At 45.9% G+C, this 18447-nt stretch overlaps 1 protein-coding gene and 1 long non-coding RNA gene across 2 annotated transcripts in view; one reads left to right on the forward strand and one right to left on the reverse strand.

Annotated features, from left to right (window-relative positions):
• Nucleotides 1-18447, reverse strand: part of TMEM132D (transmembrane protein 132D) — an 824298-nt gene that overhangs the window by 19682 nt on the left and 786169 nt on the right. The window lies entirely within an intron of this gene.
• LOC129010414 (uncharacterized) lies at nt 13419-17060 on the forward strand. Its single transcript, XR_008492996.1, has 4 exons — nt 13419-13485; nt 14764-14909; nt 15190-15285; nt 16829-17060. It is a non-coding gene; the product is annotated as an uncharacterized LOC129010414 (long non-coding RNA).

The following is an 18447-nucleotide window of genomic DNA, read 5'->3' on the forward strand; positions in this document are numbered from 1 at the left end:
CCGCAAGTTCTCACTCATAGGTGGGAATTGAACAATGAGAACACATGGACACAGGAAGGGGAACATCACACACCGGGGACTGTTGTGGGGTGGGGGCGGGGGGAGGGATAGCATTAGGAGATATACCTAGTGCTAAATGACGAGTTAATGGGTGCAGCACACCAACATGGCACATGTATACATATGTAACAAACTTGCACGTTGTGCACATGTACCCTAAAACTTAAAGTATAATAATAATAAAATTTTTAAAAAAAGGATGAATAGATAAAAATGTCTTCACATGGAAAAAAAATCAAATGAATCTGACTGTATTTGGAGGCAGGGTCTTTATAGGGGTTCTTAAGTAAAAATGAGGTCACTAACATGGGCCCCTAACACAATATGCCTGCTATTTTTTTTTTTTTTTTTTTTTTTGAGACAGAGTCTCACTCTGTCACCCAGGCTGGAGTGGAGTGAAGTGATGTGATCTTGGCTCACTGCAACCTCCGCCTCCCAGGTTCAAGTGGTTCTCCTGCCTCAGCCTCCCAAGTAGCTGGAACTACAGGTGAGCATCACCACAACCGGCTAATTTTTGTATTTTTAGTAGAGATGGGGTTTTGCCATGTTGGCCAGGCTGGTTTCAAACTCCTGACCTCAGGTGATCTGCCTGCTTTGGCCTCCCACATTGCTAGGATTATAGGTGTGAGCCACTGTGCCCAGCCTGGTTTCCTTTTAAGAAGAAGAGATCGGGGCATCAGGGCACACAGGGCAGAGAGACACCAGGGATGCACAGGGGAACAGTCATGGGAGAACACAGTGAGAAGCAGCTGCCCACAGGCCAGGGAGAAACCAAACCTGCACACACCTAATCTCTGACTTCCAGCATCTGCAACTGTGAGAAAATGAAGCTCTGTTGTGTAAGCCACCTGCTCCTTGGTATTTTTTTTTATGGGAACCCTAGGAAACTGCAATCAACGGTGCAGGCAAATACAGTCAGCCATTCAGTCCCTAGAGCCTGCTTTCCTATTCCAGGAGGAAGTTGCCAGACTGCATGGAGAGGAGGCTAGCTGGGAACCCAGGGGAGAGCCAGCTCCTGGTGGGGGCTTCATAGATCAGAGGTGTTAAAGCTGCCACTGAGGACAACTGTCTACCTGGCAGCCTTCCCAGGTGTGCACACGCACTGAGTTGTTTGATTCTGACAGTAACCCAGCAAGGTAGGCATTATTACAATCCCCACTGTGCAGATGAGAAACTGAGGCACGATGAGATTAGGTGACTTGCTAAAGTTCACACAGCTAGGATGCCTTGGATCTGGGATTGGAATCCAGGCCGTTCTGGGTCCAGAGTCGGCCCTCATATGCCTCACATGCCACAGTGGGATCGTGAGGTCTCTGGGGAGCAGAGGCTGAGACAGAAGGTCCATTAGGCCGTAATATCTGTGAAGGAGGAAGCGAAGGACCCAGGATGGCAGCGGGAGCTCTTGGATCAAGAGGAAGACCCAACAACATCTCTGCCATCTCACCAGAGGGGTCTGGAGGCAAAGACTGGGTGTTCAGGGAGGAGCCCCACTTTGGTGAAAGTGGCCAGACCTTTGAACCACCATCTTTGTCAATAGCTGGGGCTACCTGAAAAAGAGCAGGACTCAGCTCAAAACACAGGGACCCCAAGGAGCTAAGCGCTGGGGGCTATCTGCTACCAGCACTCCTGGAGGCTGAGCGACAGCGCTTTCTGGAAGAAAGTCTGAGTCTCTTTCCCTGTCAGCCACAGTGGGCCTCTTAGTTATGACATGGAACAGGGATATTCTGGTGTTTTTGGAATCATCTATACCAGAAGATTCCGTATATAGTCTATATTCTATAGCCTATTTTCTTCTAAAATCAGAAATTCAAATTCCCAGGAAGCTCTGTTATTTTTAAATGAAAACAACATTTTTACACAACCTCAAATTTCCACTTTCAGTCCTTTCCTGGGTCAGAGGAAATAATGCATTCAGTGAATGTTCTCTTTTCCTTGTCCTCAAAACCGTCCACCATGTGGCCTGGGTCATAAGATCTCAGTTGTCTTCTCACAGTCACTGATGAGCAGTCTGATAGGAAATCATTTTACTAACAAGCCACCCAAGCCGCTCTTGCCACATGCCAGGCGCTGGTCCTGGCCAGGGTTTCTCTGCCCCTGCCCTGTCCACATTTGGGGCTGGAGAGTTCTTTGCTGTAGGAGGCTATCCAGGGCAGTGTAGGCTGCTGAGCAGCACCCCTGGCCTCCACCTCCGGATGCCAGTAGCATCCCTCTCTCCAACAGTGACGACCAACAGTGTCTCCAGACATTGCTAAAGAACCCCTGGGCAGCAAGAGCACCCCCGGTTAAGAACCAGTATTCTCAGCCCTGTTTGTAAATGTATTCGTTTAAGCCCCATGACACAGCTTTTATGACTCTCTGTTAGACAGATGAGGGGACTCTCTAAATGAATGCACATTCTTCTGTATGTTTCTTTTTCTTCCTTAAAAAAACAAACATATTTATGAACATTTACATCGCCTATATCCATAGAAGAAACTTAGGAATGAGTAACTCAAAGAGATGACTAAAATTTGAGTGTATGTAGCATCTTCCACAAAGAACAATAATTTTATAGAGAAATAACAGGAGAAAGGAAATGGCCTTAGGCCTCCAATGGTTGAGAAACTACAGAAAGGTAAATATATGGGGGAAACTAATGGAGAAAGGTTTGTTTGCAGATTTTTTCTGTGTCACTTCTGGGCTAATCATAGTCTAGAGTTATCTCCAGTAAAGGACAGTTTATATCGTCCGTTTAGGTAGAAAAGGAGAGGGTAGAGAGAACTTTTCCTGCCTTTGTTTCTTATTAATCACGTTTAACTCAACATAATTCTTATGTCAAAAACATATTTTTGGGTAACATTCTGGTTCCCTTCAAGTTGAAAGCTTGTATTCACAAACAAAAACTGCATATGCAGAAGTGTTTGTTTAATTTTAATAAAGTCCAGGTAACCAATTCTTTCTTTCATGGATTACACCTTTGGTGTTTTATCTAGAAAGTCATCACCAAACACGATGATATCTAGAATTTCTCCTCTGTTATCTTATAGGAATTCTATCGTTTTGCACTTTTACATTTAGTTCTGTGGCCCACTCTAAGTTAGTTTTTGTGAGGATGCAACCCAGAAGAATAAAATCAGAGGACTGACGTGACTCAAGTTCAAGACTGCCTGGAAAACCGTAATAGCCAAGACAACGTGGCATTGCTGAAGGAATAGGTAAATTGATGAATAGGACAGAAAAGACAGCCCAGAAACAGACCTGCATAAATGTGGCCAACTGATTGTTGACAAAGGAGTAAAGGCAACTCAATGAAGCCAAAGTCTTTGACAGCCTTTTCAGTAAGTGGTGCTGGAACAACTGGGCACCAAAATTCATAAGAATGATAGTGATGATGATGATGAGATGATCACAGAGCTTGCATTCTCATGTATTTTGCTTTTTCAAGCCATGCAGTGACAAATGTCCTCGTGCCAACCTACTCGGGCACAGATGCCTTTTTTTCTAGGGTCTCTACCAAGAAATGAGTCTTACAGTAAGATAAGGCAGTATTTTAATTCCACTAACTCCACTGTTCTTCACAACAGCCCTGTGAGGTTGGTGTTATTACATCTCCATTTCTTCTAGATAAAGAACCTTGAGACTCTGGGAGGTGAACGTATGTGGTAGACTGGATTTTCCAAAGATGGCCACAACAGTCTCTCCTGCCTGCTCACGTCCTCGCCAAAGTGACCTTATTACGTCTCCACTGGAGAGGTGGAGTCTAATGCCCTCATCTTGAATCTGGGCTGGCCTTAGTGAGTTGCTTGTGTTGAGGCTCAGAAACCAACATCTCAAAATATGTGCTCTTGACATGCTGAACTGAAGAAGCAGCCTCAAGGTCTCTCTGACCTTCCAACCATCACCCTCCTACCCTCTCTCAATCCTCTGTCTCCCTTAAAGCACAGGATAAAGTTCTCTGAGGTTCCCTTTTCTGCCTAAAGTCTGGATCCCACAGGAAGAAAACAATTGCCTCTGGTGTCTTCTCTGAGTTTTTATCCACTGAATTCATATTGCAGGAAGAAAGATGGAAATCTGTCAACACAGCCGGACAGACTTTTGTCACAAAGCATTTCCTGCTGTGCAGGCCCTACAGACTTTGCCCCAGGCCACTGTACATTCCTGAAGCCCATTGAATTTCTCTAAAAATCATTTACTACCCCTCTAAAATCATCCACATTCTCCCATCTTCCTTTCCCCTAAGAAGAAGGGTATATAACCGTCTGTACACCTTATTGCGTCAGGTTGGGGTAACAACTCTGCGATTTTCTCTCCATGCACGCTGATTAATTTTTACGCCATTTCTCCTATTAACCTGCCTTTTTTGAGTTGATTTTTCAGCAAAACTTCAGAGGGCAAAGGAGATGTTTTCCTTTGGCCCCCTGCACTCGGCCAATAGAATTTGACAGAAGTCTGAGCTTTCTGGTGCCAGGTCACAAAAAAACCTTCCACCTATGCTCCTGGAACACTAGCCCTTCAGATGCCCCCTCACAGAAGCCAGCCTCTGTGTCATAGGAAGCCCAGGCCAGACTGAGGAGCCACATGTGGACCCTTCAGCCCACCAAGAGCAATTGCTGTTCACACGGGTGGCCGTGTTGAACATCAGCACAGTTCCACCTCCAGATGGCTCTATGCAGTCTGCAGGAAAATGAAGGAACACAGGAATTCTCAGCAGATGCAGGTCAGAAAACCTTCTTCTATGTTCAGTCCCACCTTGGCAGAAATCTGCAACATCCTGGGAAGGACAGATGTTGCATTCCATTAAAAGTGGGAACGAAACCCACTTTATTTATTTTTTATTTAATTTTATTATCTTTTTTTTTGAGACAGAGTCTCACTCTGTCACCCAGGCTGGAGTGCAGTGGCACAATCTTGGCTCACTGCAACCTCCACCTCTCCAGTTCAAGCAATTCTCCTGCCTCAGCCTCCTGAGTATCTGGAATTACAGGCACCTACCACCACCCCTGGCTAATTTTTTGTATTTTTAGTAGAGACAGGGTTTCACCATGTTAGCCAGGCTGGTAACTCCTGACCTCAGGTGATCCACCTGCCTTGGCCTTCCCAAGTGCTAGGATTACAGGTGTGAGCCACTGTGCATGGCCAAACCCACTTTAATTAGGTCATTGAAGGTCAAGGTGACCCCAGCAAGTTGCAGAAGACTTGGAGAGCATCTGAGAGGCTGATGGGTTGGCTGCCAGGCCATGCCTCATGGTGATCTGAGGTCAGTTCAGAGAATCTCCGCCGTGGGTTTTTATGTCTGACTGATGCAGTGCAGTCAGCTGAGGATGGCAGTGAATGTGCAGAACTTATCTTTCTGTCTTTCCGAGGACAAAGTTGCTTTAAAAAATCATCCAGCCCAATTCTATCTTCCAGCAATGCTTGACATATAATAAGGCCTCAATAATTTTTTTCTTGAGTGAATGAATGTATTGCCCATGTCTTACAGATGAGGCAGCTGAGGCTAAGTGACTTGGATAAGCCATCTTGCTGGTTCTGTAGAGGTCTCCTGATGTAAAAAGTCTCATTAGTTAAGAAAACTATCATCTAAGACTCCCTTGGCCAGTAACTTTCTTTTATGCAAAGAGAAAAGGTCAATTTAAAACTAAACCTAAATGAAATGGAATTCAAATGCTCAGGGTCAAATTCTAGGGGGAGGCACTGAGGAAAGGACAGCTGTCTGGGGGTCGGTGGCAGGGACTGAAGCTGCGCAGCACCTGGCGGTGGCAGGGATCTAAGCTCTGCAGTGCCAGTCAAGGCAGGGATCGAAGCTCTGTGGCACCAGTTGATGGCAGGGGTCTAAGCTTTGCAGTGCCAGTTAATGGCAGGGATCTAAGCTCTGTGGTGCCAGTCGGTGGCAGGATCTAAGCTCTGCAGTGCCCATGGCCCATTGGTTTGTCCTGGCCGAGCCTCCAACAAACAGCCCCGTGCAGCTTCTTTGCCTCGAGCATTTGTCGATTTGCCAATTCTTGTAGTATAAACACTTGTGATTTCATGCCTCCAACCCAAAGTCACTGAATGCAGAGTTGGGAAGAGATGTGCCACCATCACTTTTGGTAGCTGGTATGACCAGGTCAGTGGTCTCCAGTTACTGGAGTCCCCACCATTCCCTCTTGTCTTGCCACCAGCACTTGAATTTGCAGCCCCTGGAAATGTGAGCACCAAGCAAGAAAAGAATCAACAACCCCAGCTGGCTCCAAATCCAGCATTCCAGGTTAGAGAACTGTCTACAAGAGGAAACGGAAACTCCTCATAGTCAGAGCTACACTCTACGTTTCCCGCAGTTGCTTAGTTACTAAGCTGCAGATCTAGGGTTTGAAGGCAGGCTTTCTGGCGGAGGCTTTCTCACTCCAAGGTAGTTGCTTGTTTCATTACCTCATGCTGTTTTTTTTTATTTTTTCTACCTAGGCTGTGACAGTTCGTTTATCATATATTCCAGGGACAATGGCATTTGTACTGATAGTGGAATTGTGGAAAATACGAGGAAAAACGCTGACAGCAACCCAGGTCCTTTGACGTATTTCTGACTATAAATAAAAACAATTAGATGCAAACAATATTTTTGAAAATATAGAGAAACCACCGGTCTTTTGGGCTCCATGATTCATAATCCCCCGCTTCTCTGTGTAGATGATAAAATTTGTGATTCAAAGCTGCTTTTTTTTTTCTCTCTCTCTCTCTCTCTTCATGGAATGGAATGAAAATGGAAACAAGCCAGGTCTATGACAGCCTAGACACTTGGGGAGTGAGATGGAGAAGGTGGCAGAGATGACCCTTGCCTGGGTATTTTTCAGTCCATTTCCCTCTGTGCTGTTGATACCTTTGTAATCCCCAAGGAGCACAAAGGAAAGTAAACAGAGGCTGCGTTCATGAATCAGGCCAGTGAACTGGCAAATGAGTCTTGCATATGCAGAGACTCACTCTTCTCTTTCTGAGCCTGCTGGAAAAACACCCTTACCTTTACTCACACACATACACATGCACACACGTGTACACACTTACACATGCACACACAAGCACATGCATACACACACAATGCACACATGCATGCACACTCATGCTGGCATATGCACACAATGCACACATAAACTCACACTCACACACTGGCATATGCACACACACACGCAGGCACATGCATACACATGTACTCACACAATGCACACACACACACATGCACACACACAACACACACACACATGCACACACATACACACATGTATGGACAAAAAAAAAGAGGAAAAACTGGAAACCTCAAAAAAAATCTCTAAATGGACTGATGTTTCTTCTGCTACCAGGTGTTGAATTTTGTTTCTCCTTTTGCTAAAACTTTCTCTAAGTCTAATACTCCTTGGAAACAAAACCCACAATCCACTTTTGAAAACTACTGAAGATCTTTTTCTTTTCTTTGGGATCATAAAATATTCTCGACCCTGAACCAGCTGCAAAAGTGAAGATGAAGTTAATACATGCTTCATATTTGGTCCAAATGTCCACTTTCCTGTTTACAACCCTTGAAACTTTTGCAGAATCAAGGCTGTGGTCTTGGGAAGATAGAGGCTGCATTGCCCAGCACATTTAGGTAACCAGAAGCAGAGTGTGGCGGCATAGGGCAACAACAATTACTGATTTTTGTTTTGTAGAAATGAGACACAGGAGGCATACATGTCAGCACATTTACGAAAGTAAACATCGTGGAAGGCAGTTATTGTCTCGGAGCTCCAAATCCACCCTTCCATGCTGTTTTGTGACCCTACAGAATCAGCATATGTTTGATTTACCAGCTGTTTTCTTGTAGGCTCTTCCAGTGAGGGAAATTAGAAGGAGGCCTCCAGGCTGGAGGAAGAGGAGGGATTTGCTCCTTCATCTCTTCTTCCTGGGCTCCTTGTCTTCTTGCTGTTCCCATGAGCATTAGGGCAGTAATGCTTCACCCCACAGCATCAGTTCCTTCCCACAGCAGCAACTGGATCCAGTTCACAGTTTCTCCAGCACTTGCAGAACCAGCCTCATTTCACTCCCTCACGGACAATACCATCAGCCAGCCCGTGTCCCCACCTCGGAGGTCTGGCTTCCATGCCCAGATTTGGAGGAGCCAGCAAGAGCTGAGCAGCAAGCTCTCCTTGGAGGGGGCTCCCAGACCCACAGGGTATCTATAAGCTTCCAAGTTGGGATAATTCCAACCTACTCTTTGTTCCTTCAGCACCCGGGATGGTGGCTGCTTTATGCATCGGGTTCCAGGGTGTCACCCAGGCCTCTGTTTCCCCTCCTGACCTCGTGATCTGCCCACCTCGGCCTCCCAAAGTGCTGGGATTATAGGCGTGAGCCACCACGCCTGGCCTAGTTAACCATCTTTATGCTAAAATCTCTCTGTACAAATGACTGATGCAGATTCTGTCTCTTGGTTATACTCTGATGAATACAATGGAAACTGCCATTAGCAGGTGCGGTCACCATACCTGAAAGACGTCTGTGGGCTTGGGAGAAGGTTGAGAACGACCAGACACAGATCTCCTCCCATTTCTCTCCCCTTCTTGGACAGATTGGAGGAGGGCATGCTCTGCCTCCTTACGTGTGGTATGGGTGTGTGGCATGCTCTGGCCAATGATGTGGGAGTAGAAGTGATGGGTGTCACCTCTGATTGGAAACATTTAAGAGCCAGTGTACACTCTTCTTGTCTCCTTCTCCTGCCCGGGAGGCCCACGACATAGGTGCCTCAACATGAAGGCCATCTGGGATGCTGAGCTGTCACTGCATGGGGAATGCCAGCCCTGGACAGTCACCACTGCTGTCTTTGCCTAAACAATAGAGGCATGTTGTGGAAGGATGCTGAGATTCTGGTGCTGTTTGTTACCTCAGCATCCCCTAACTGATCTTGACTAATTGAGATGGCAGGCAAGACCTTAGCCGTTTTGTTTATCTACCGTATCACCTAGAACAGTGCTTGGCATATAGTAGGCACACAAGAAAGGGGTGATGAATGAATGGATAAAAGTGAGAATTCATGTGCAAGAGCTCTAATAGGAAAGATGAAATGGCACCAAATTTCTGAAACCATAACAAGAGAAAAACAAACAGAAAGTTTCTGAAACCAGTGGTTCTCAGTCCTATCAGATATGATATCTCCACTGCTAAATGAATATTTTAAAGCTCCCCTTTTACAACGCTGAAATGGAATTCACAGATAATGTCACGTACATACAAGGTAATTTTATTAAGATTAATATAATGCTCTAACTGGATATCAAATCAAGTAAAACGCATTTGTAATTTAATGATATGTATTTCAACATGCCATTCGAGCATGACCACATGAGAAAACGTCTCTTCATAGTCATTGTAAATGCTGCAGATTGAATGCAGGTTGACACTTAGTAGCTGCTGAAGACATTTTCCAGTGTGGGGAACAACTCTCTATAAAGTTATAACAAAGACAAAATATTCCCTGATTAACCCTGAGTTTACATTAGTGAAAAATTCATGGTTCTGCATATTAAACTACAGTGCAGATAACTACAGCTTTCCCCTCTAGTTTGATGGGACATTTACAAGTTGTGAATAACACAGAGCAGTTTTTTTGAGATAGTCTCACTCTGTCACCCAGGCTGAAGTGCAGTGGCACAATCACAGTTCACCGAAGCCTTGACCTCCTGGGCTCAAGCAATCCTCCCACCTCATCCTCCTGAGTAGCTGGGACTACGGGTGTGCACCAACACACCTGGCTAATTTTTTTTTATTTTTGTAGAGATGGGGTTGCCCCATGTTGCCCAGGTTGGTCTGGAACTCATGGACTCAAGTGATCCTCCTGCCTCAGCCTCCCAAAGTGCTAGGATTACAGGTGTGAGCCACTGTACCTGACCAGAACACAGGACAATCCTTTGTCACATGAGCCTGTCCTGGACATTGCAGGGCATTTAGTACCTCTGACTTCTGACCATGAAATGCAAGAATATGCCTTGATCCTTGCAAAAAATAATCACTCCTGAAAATGTGCCAGATACTTACATGGGTGTGGGGACAGTTATGTCCCTACTGAGATCTGTGGCTCTAAATAGAATACTCTATCCCTGAAGGTCCCTACATCACACACAGACCTTCCACCCATCTTAGTCCACAGAGGGCAGTGAGTCATCACATCGTGGTCACTGCTATCGCCTCACAGTGACCAAAGGGAGGCCACAAGAGGAAAGAAGAGGAAGAGAATCCATTGCTTTCAACGTGGACAGATGAGCAAACAAGTGCATTTTCATTCGCCAAGTCCTGGAGGTGTGGCAGGCTGGGAGAGGCAGAACAAGCCTGTGTGCCTTACAGGGAAGAAGATGCTTCTGGAAATGTCACAGACAAAACATATTTCTCTTCCACATGCATGGGAATGAGTCAGCCTTCCTCTGCTTGGCTTTCCTCTCTTCATCAACTCTCACCCTGACCTTCTGTCTATGTGATTGTAATCAGCATAAAGCAACCACAGGACGGTCCACCTACATTCAGGAGGTCATCTACAGCCTTTTCCATGCTTGTAATCTCCTAGGTAATAGGAAATGGCCATTGTTGGCCCCTGCACCAGTGGATCCTGTTGGTAGAGGGTACCCAAGCTTGACCCAGGTCACTGCTCCAAGGTATCCTTCTGAAAGAAGGAGTGAGAGCTGCTTCTTCCAGACTTGGACATCTGTGTGATTGGCAGCCTTCTGCCCAGCTCCTGCAGTGCACAACCTGCTCAACCAGGCACAGTGGTTCTAGAAGATAGTTCTTGACTTGATAACAATGAAAAATAATGTTGAGTTATCACACCACTGGCTCTTTTGCCAAATGCTTCATGGGCCCTTCATTCTAACATTTTTCTGGAAAGAAACCTTCCTGCATTATACGTGCTGGGCTTCCCCTTTGGTTTTATGGTCACCCTGGCAGGCTGTGAAGCACAAGGCATTCTGGGACTTCTGCTTGAGACATATTCCCACTCAGTATTTATTGACCAACAGGACCACCAACTCTTTCACTAGAGACCATCTATCAAACTGCTTCAGTTCACCTGCTTCTGCCAAGGCACTCTCTGCAAATTCCTGAGTAGGAAGTTTTCCTTGGCTTTGCAGATATATATCTGTGACTTTTTTCCAACTTCTAGGGAAAGAAGTCCTACCAACATCTCAAAGAGGGCAGCAGGTTGTTGGACTATGAGACTATGAGAGCAAGAGCTTGTCTGACTTCTGGTGACCTCACTGGAGTGTTTCTCAGCTCATAGACAAGGGTGGCTGGTGGTGCACACCATGACTTTGAAGGCGGATGAGCATAAGGAAGTTTAGTGCAGATTCTGAGACAGGCTCTGGAGCTGGATGCATGGGTTCAAAGCCTGACAGTAGCCCTGTGGCTATAGTTGAGCAAGTTGCTTAATCTCTCCTTGCCTTAGTCTCCTCATTTGTAAAACTGGGATAATAACAGTACTTGCATTTTAGGGTTACTGTGATGTTCAATGACTTAATATGGTTGGAATAATCCTTATTCATAGGAAGTTGGCATTCATTATGTTATGCATTAGCTATGAACACAGTTCATAGCTAATGCATATAATGAACATATGTTCATAACTAATGCACATAATGAATGCCAGCTTCTTATGGTTTCACGGCATTACTGCTAATGATGAGATAAAGATGAATGCATCAATACAAGTATTGATAACAATACAGGTGGTCCTCAGATATGGCAGAAATCCTTATGGCTGGAATTTGTGAAATGGAATCTGAGTAGTATATCCATAGCATGGGCTCAGTGGCTATTAGACAGAGTTCATCTACAAGTATTTGGCAGCGTTTTTATGCTTACCAACTGGTAAGGCAGTTATTTCTTAAGACTAGATTAATTTCTTGTTGCTGCAGAATATTCCCATCTCCCAGCATTTGGCGCTCACGTGCTGTCTCTCCTAAACAAACACCACCCATGCGCTGAGCAGCACTGGCTGCTCCATGTTCACTGTGTGGCACCTAGAAAACTTCCTGAAAGTTTTATTTTCCTCCTGATTTTGGCAGGTGGGGCCGAGACACGCTGCCTGCTTTATTTTCTGACCTGGTTTCTTGGTTGCATTCCTGGGTTTGGGAAGATGACTCAGATCTCAAAGTCTTGGATAGTAGACAACATACTTGCAGACAATGTCCCTGGTCTTGTTTAGGTTGTAGCTGTGATGTTCAGCAGGAGGGCGATGACTCAGCTCAGGTGAATCCTCCCCAGAGGCTGTGGCTGGCTCAGGTGCCAGGGAACGTAATGAGCTGCTTGGTTCATTCAGACTCTTCTATCTCCTCTGCCAATTTTGGGGAAGCACTCCCTGGCTCTTATATAGACACACTTAGATGTAAGCAGTATTTCCCAAACTTCAGCAGTGCTCAATCTACATGCAGAATTACTGCCATACCCACACACTGTCTTGAGTTCTCAATATTTTGATTAATTTTTTCAAGACTTTATTATGAAAAATGTTAACCAAAGAGAAAGATAAATTGTACAGTACCCACTCATATACCCACTGCCTCGCTTCTGTAAGTAACATTCTGCTATGTTTGCTCTATCTCATATCTGTCCACTTCCCAGCTCTCTATTCATCTTTTGTGATTCATTTCAAAGGAAGTTGCAAACATCTGTTTACCCCTCGATGCTCTAGAGTGCATGCTATTAACTAGACTTCAATAATCAATTTCTTGTTTCATGTAAAAAACACAACTTTGTACTATTACCAGAGATGGAAAACTACTATCACCAAACATAAACACAATTAAGTCCTTTTAAATAGGGATGGAAAAAACACAGTAGTGTTAGAAGACACCAATAGGATGAGTTCAGAGCTTCTGCGGGAGGAAGAGACCCCAGGCCCAAATGGCCGTGTGAGTTTTTCCTTCTAGATAAAGCTGAGGCATTGCTAGGCTCTGGATCTGGATGTCCTGGGTTAACATTGTTCCAGCTCCTTCACTCTCTGGCTGTGTGACCTTGGACAAGTCACTTAACCTCTCTGTGCCTTGGTTCCCTCCTCTGCAAAACAGGGATGGTGATCATAGTACCAACTTCATTGGGTGGTTTGAAGAGTAAATGAGTTAATATATACAAACTCCTTAGACTTTTGCCTGCATGTAGCAAACATCCAATTCATGCAGTCACCCTCTGATATGGTTTGGCTGTGTCCACACCAAATCTCAACTTGAATGGTATCTCCCAGGATTCCTGCATGTTGTGGGAAGGACCCAGTGGGAGGTAACTGAATCACGGGGGCTGGTCTTTCTCGTGCTAGTCTCATGATAGTGAATACATCTCACGAGATCTGATGGGTTTTTCCGGGGTTTCCGCTTTTGCTTCCTCCTCATTTTTCTCTTGCCGCCACCGTGTAAGAAGTGCCTTTCACCTCCCGCCATGATTCCGAGGCCTGCCCAGCCATGTGGAACTGTAAGTCCAATTAAACATCTTTTTGTTCGCAGTTTTCGGTATGTCTTCATCAGCAGCGTGAGAACGGACTAATGCACCCTCTCCCTACCAGCGGGTGTAGTCTGATGAGGTCTATGCGGCAGTGTAGGGTGGCAGTCATGGAGGAATGCTGTTTAAATGTCCCTTCAAGAGGGAGTCACCAGAAGGAGGGTCATTCACCACAGCTTCTGACCTCAGGGGCCTTCAGAAGCCACCTGGTCAGTGTCCAAGCATGGCCAAGGTGCAGGGTGGCTGCTGGGACTCCATGAAAGGCTCCTCTATGGGCAACCTGTGTGGCAGCACTTCCTGCTTGGCTGCCCGAGGATTCTCAGTGCTTCCTGCAGTCAGGCACTTCCTGCCCGGTTCTCCCACCTCATCCTCCTTTCCCAGGGACCAGACTTGCATCGCGTCCTGAAGCTCAGCCTGCCTACTCCTGCTCCATCTTTTCTTTATCCTTCACAACTGCAGTCCTCAATTAATCTCTGGTGCGCTTAACTCTGTCTGCTTCCTGAAGATGCTCATAGATTCTGAGGATTCCCCACGTGCTGTGACGTGAGAGTCAGGGGCAAGGGAGGAAAACAGCCAGCTCCACTACCTGTCTACCCTCCCTCCGAACTATTGAGGAAGTTCCCTGTTAGAGATTCATTCCTTTGGACCATGAAGCTTTTTGATTCTACTAACCTTCAGTGAGTCACGCTTAAGCCTTTAAAAAAATTCTCTGAGCTTTTTGTTTGTGAAATATAACATATATACCAATGAACATCAGATATATAAATGGGTTGTATGAGTAATTATAAAGCAAACTATATACCAGCAAGTGAAAATATAACACACTGCCCCAGAAGCACCCACAATCCACGAATAATCACCCCCATCCCCGTGAGGTGCCTAAGTAAGGAGAGGAGGGGGAGAGAAGCTGCCAGGGGAAGGACCAAGGATGTGCTCTACAGCTCAGCCCCCTGGCTCTGCCCGGCCTCTCCTTGTTGGCACAGATCAGCCTGAGGGCCATGCTGCACACCACAGGCCCATGACCCTCCATCAGAGTCACCAGGCGCTGGCTGAACAAGCACCTTCAGTGAGCTCTGGATTACAACACAGCTATGCAAAGAAGCCAGCGGGTGCTCTCCCTGCCCATATGGAGAGATTGCCAGGCAGATTCCAAAGTGGAAAAGTCAGAGGCAATACAGGAGGGCCTGTGTGCCCAGCTCCCACTGTGAAAACCAACCCAGCTGATGGGGATTCTTCTCTATTGCTTTCTAGGTTGTCGCTGCCCTCAGCCTCCAGATACAGCCCGCTGCCACCTTCAGGACCCCTGGCTCTCCCTTTGACTCAGTAGCAAAAGGGTTTATGTGCTCGGAGGGAGTCCTTCAGGAATCTGTGCATAGAATGCCATAGTGCAGAGGAAAGTAAGACTATGCAGTTGTATTTGACTTAAAACCTCCAGAAGGATAGATAGGGAAGTGACAAAACCTACAGGGAGCAGGGGACAAAGAGGGATGGGGCTGCAAGCCAGGGGATGCCTGCAGCCACCAGGAGATGGGGGGACGCAGGGAGGATCCTTTTCCAGAGCCTCTGGAAGGAGTATGGCCCTGCCTACACCTTGATTTGGATTTCTGGCCTCTGGAACTGTGAGAGAACAACTGTCTGCTGTGGAAAGTGACCTAAGTTTGTGGCAATTTGTTACAGCAGCCCCAGAAAATGGAACATCTGCTAAGTGAGACTCCTCAGCCAGGCCAGAGAATGTGCATTCTGATGGACTGCTTCTCATTTGCACTGATCACTGTGAGTGCCTGATGGGTGGGCATCTGGTGCCCAGAGAAGGAGTTGTTCTATTATCCTTGCACTCCATAAAGAACAGGTAGAAATGAATGCTTACCAAGATGAAATCCACCCATTGTTTCTGAATGGCTCAGTTTTGATTTCATCTTCCAAGGTGGGTGATAACTGATGACGAAAACCTTCCTCCCTCTCAGTCTCTCAACAAAAGCCTAGCTTTGCTGGTTGCTTTGAGCTGGAGGGTTCTTTGCTTAATATCTAGCAATGCTAGACAGTAATCTTTACTAGGCTAACAGGAATGCTGTCCAAAATGTGCATTTCAAACACAACCTCATGACATATTTTCAGTCCAGCATTACATATTTAACGTGTGTATCCAGTAAGGGTACCATCCCTGGTGGCACAGAGGTCTTGACCAGCAGTCAGGGGTCCCTGGCACTCTTCATGATGTCTGTGTTTTGCTGCTGGTGGAGGGGCGTGACAGCGTCAGGGCTAGAAAAGTCTGCTGTATCTCTGACATCATTCCTGGTTCCGTAGCCTCTTTACGTGGTTTTCCACCTCTCTTGGAGATTCATGCTAGTCAATATCCTTTTAATAAATTGAATAAGTTCAATTTCTGCATAAATCAGCCAGAGTTGCTCTCTGTTGCTTGCAAATGAGGATTCTAACAGTGACAAAGATTGGGTATACTAGTGAGGCCTGCCTGGATGCATTCTGGGGTGAATGTATGAAAAGTTGGGAAGGACAGGCAGAATCCTCAGGCTTTGAGCCCATGTAGGAACCAGGGTTTACACCTGTGCTGTCCAAGGTAGTAGCTGCTAGTCACATGTGGCTCTATAATTTTAAATTAATTAAAATTAAGTGGCCGGGCCTGGTGGCTCACGCCTGTAATCCCAGCACTTTGGGAGGCCGAGGCAGACGGATCACCTGAGGTCAGGAGTTCGAGACCATCCTGACCAACATGGAGAAACCTGTCTCTACTAAAAATATAAAAAATTAGCCGGGTATGGTGGCACATGCCTGTAATTCCAGCTACTCAGGAGGCTGAGGCAGGAGAATCACTTGAACCCGGGAGGCAGAGGTTGTGGTGAGCCAAGATCATGCCATTGCACTCCAGCCTGGGCAACAAGAGCAAAACTCCATCTCAAAGAAAAAAAAATTAAGTAAGATTAAAGATTTACTTCCTCTGTTGCACCAGCTATACTAGGAGACTAGGAGTGCTCAGAAGCCACAGTGGCTGGGGGCTGACATATTGGTCTGCACAGGTTCAGAACATCCCTGTCATCACAGAAGGTCCTGGTGAACAGTGCTAGCTTAGAGAATAAAAGAAAAAGCTCTCTTCTTTGTGACCCAAGGAAGCCCTGAACCTCTTCTTGCTGTGAGTGTGAAGGAAGAAGCCACCATGATTCTACTGTGTGAAGTATCCCATAGTCCCAAGGTCTTGCAATCTTTGTGCTATTGCTATTGAGGGAAGATGATGTAATGATGTATTAATTGACATGGTTTTCTTTTTTCTTCTGAGCCAAATGTTTTTACTTCTACTCTAAAGGTCTTCTTTCTGAAACCAGCCCAACTTTTCTCCCAGAGAGTATCATGGAACTGAACTTTCAAGATCATGGCATCTGGACATGGAGACAACAGAACCCTCATCTGGCCACCTGCTGCTTGTTGACAAATTCCCATATAAACCGCTAACCAGTCAGTTGGAGAGACGGATTTGAGATTTGCCTTCTGTCTCTCAGCTGATGTCACCAGCAATAAAGCCTTCTTCCCTGGCAATACTCAATGTCTCAGTGATTGGCTTTCTGTCCAGGGAGCAACTGGACCTAGGCTGAATACCTGGTGTTCAGCAACACTCCCATTTCAAATAGTTAGAGATTCACCCACTACTTTAATAAAAACCTCCCAAGAACCAACTATGAGCCAGGATTACATCTGGGCTCTGGAGATACAGGAGGAAACAAAATGGAAACAAAAATGTCTGCCTTCATGGAGCTTACACACTGGGGGAAAAATGACAATCAGTAATAAGATACATTTAAAAAGACGTATTAGCAACAGGTGCTAAGGAGAAAAATAAAGCAGTGAAGGGTGCTGAAGTGTTTTAGGGTGGAGAGTTTGTAGCTGTAGACCCGTCAGCCAGCGAAAACCCCACTGAAAATTGTGTCCTTTGAGTAAAGACCAGAAAGGAGACAGGAAGAAAGCAAAGTAAGTATCGGGGGCAGAGATAAGAGTCATCTCCTTCTCGGTGGGCAAAGGCCAGGCTGGGTGGTCTCTGTAGAAGGAGAGCAATACATGGCTTGGGGCATTCTTGGCTCTGACATTCCAAAGACATTGGTCTTGACAGAAGACCAGGGACTTGAGATAAGGCACATTAACACTTGCAGCAAGAGTTTCCAGCATGTAGATGAGATTGAGACTCTCCCAGCTGGGTAGGGAATGGAGTGGACAATAAGGGCTTCAGCAGGAGGAGACCTCTGACCACCACCCAAGCAAGTTCCAGGAAGTGCCTGAAGACCATTAATTTTCCCTGCTGTGAGGGCCAAGGAACTGTCCTTTTCTGGCCTCAGGTGCAGACATCCCTCAGCAACAGCCAGTCTGACATCAGTTGTCCATGCATAGGAGGTACACCTGCCTGATACCTGGGGCTTCACCCAGCATTGCATACACTCTTGGCCAGGGATCCTCGGATGGGAATTATTTGTTCCCTTTTCCCAGGGGACATACAGCAATGTCTGGGGACATTCCATTGTTACAATGGGGAGGGGGATGTTATTAGCATCTGGTTAGTAAGGACAGTGATGCTGCTAAACATTCTATAATGCACAGGACAGCCCCACCACAAAGAATTATCCAGCCTCCATGGTGTCAAGTTTGAGAACCAGCTGCAAACTCCCTTCCTTCCTTCCTTCCCTCCCTCCCTTCTTCCCTCCTTCCCTCCTTTCTTCCTTCCTCCCTCCCTCCCTTTTCTTTTCTCATCTCTTCTCTTCTCCCTCCCTTCTTTTATTACTGTAAAAAAACTTTTAATTTATTTTTATTTAACTTTTTATTGCATACAGCTAAGTGTACAAATCATGAACGTGCAGCTCAATGACATTTCATGAAGCAAACAGACTTACTTCATGCAGACCCACTTCAACAACCAGAACACTGTCATCCTGCCAGAAG

Source organism: Pongo pygmaeus, chromosome 10 (genome assembly GCF_028885625.2).
Source record: "Pongo pygmaeus isolate AG05252 chromosome 10, NHGRI_mPonPyg2-v2.0_pri, whole genome shotgun sequence".
NCBI lineage: Eukaryota > Metazoa > Chordata > Mammalia > Primates > Hominidae > Pongo > Pongo pygmaeus.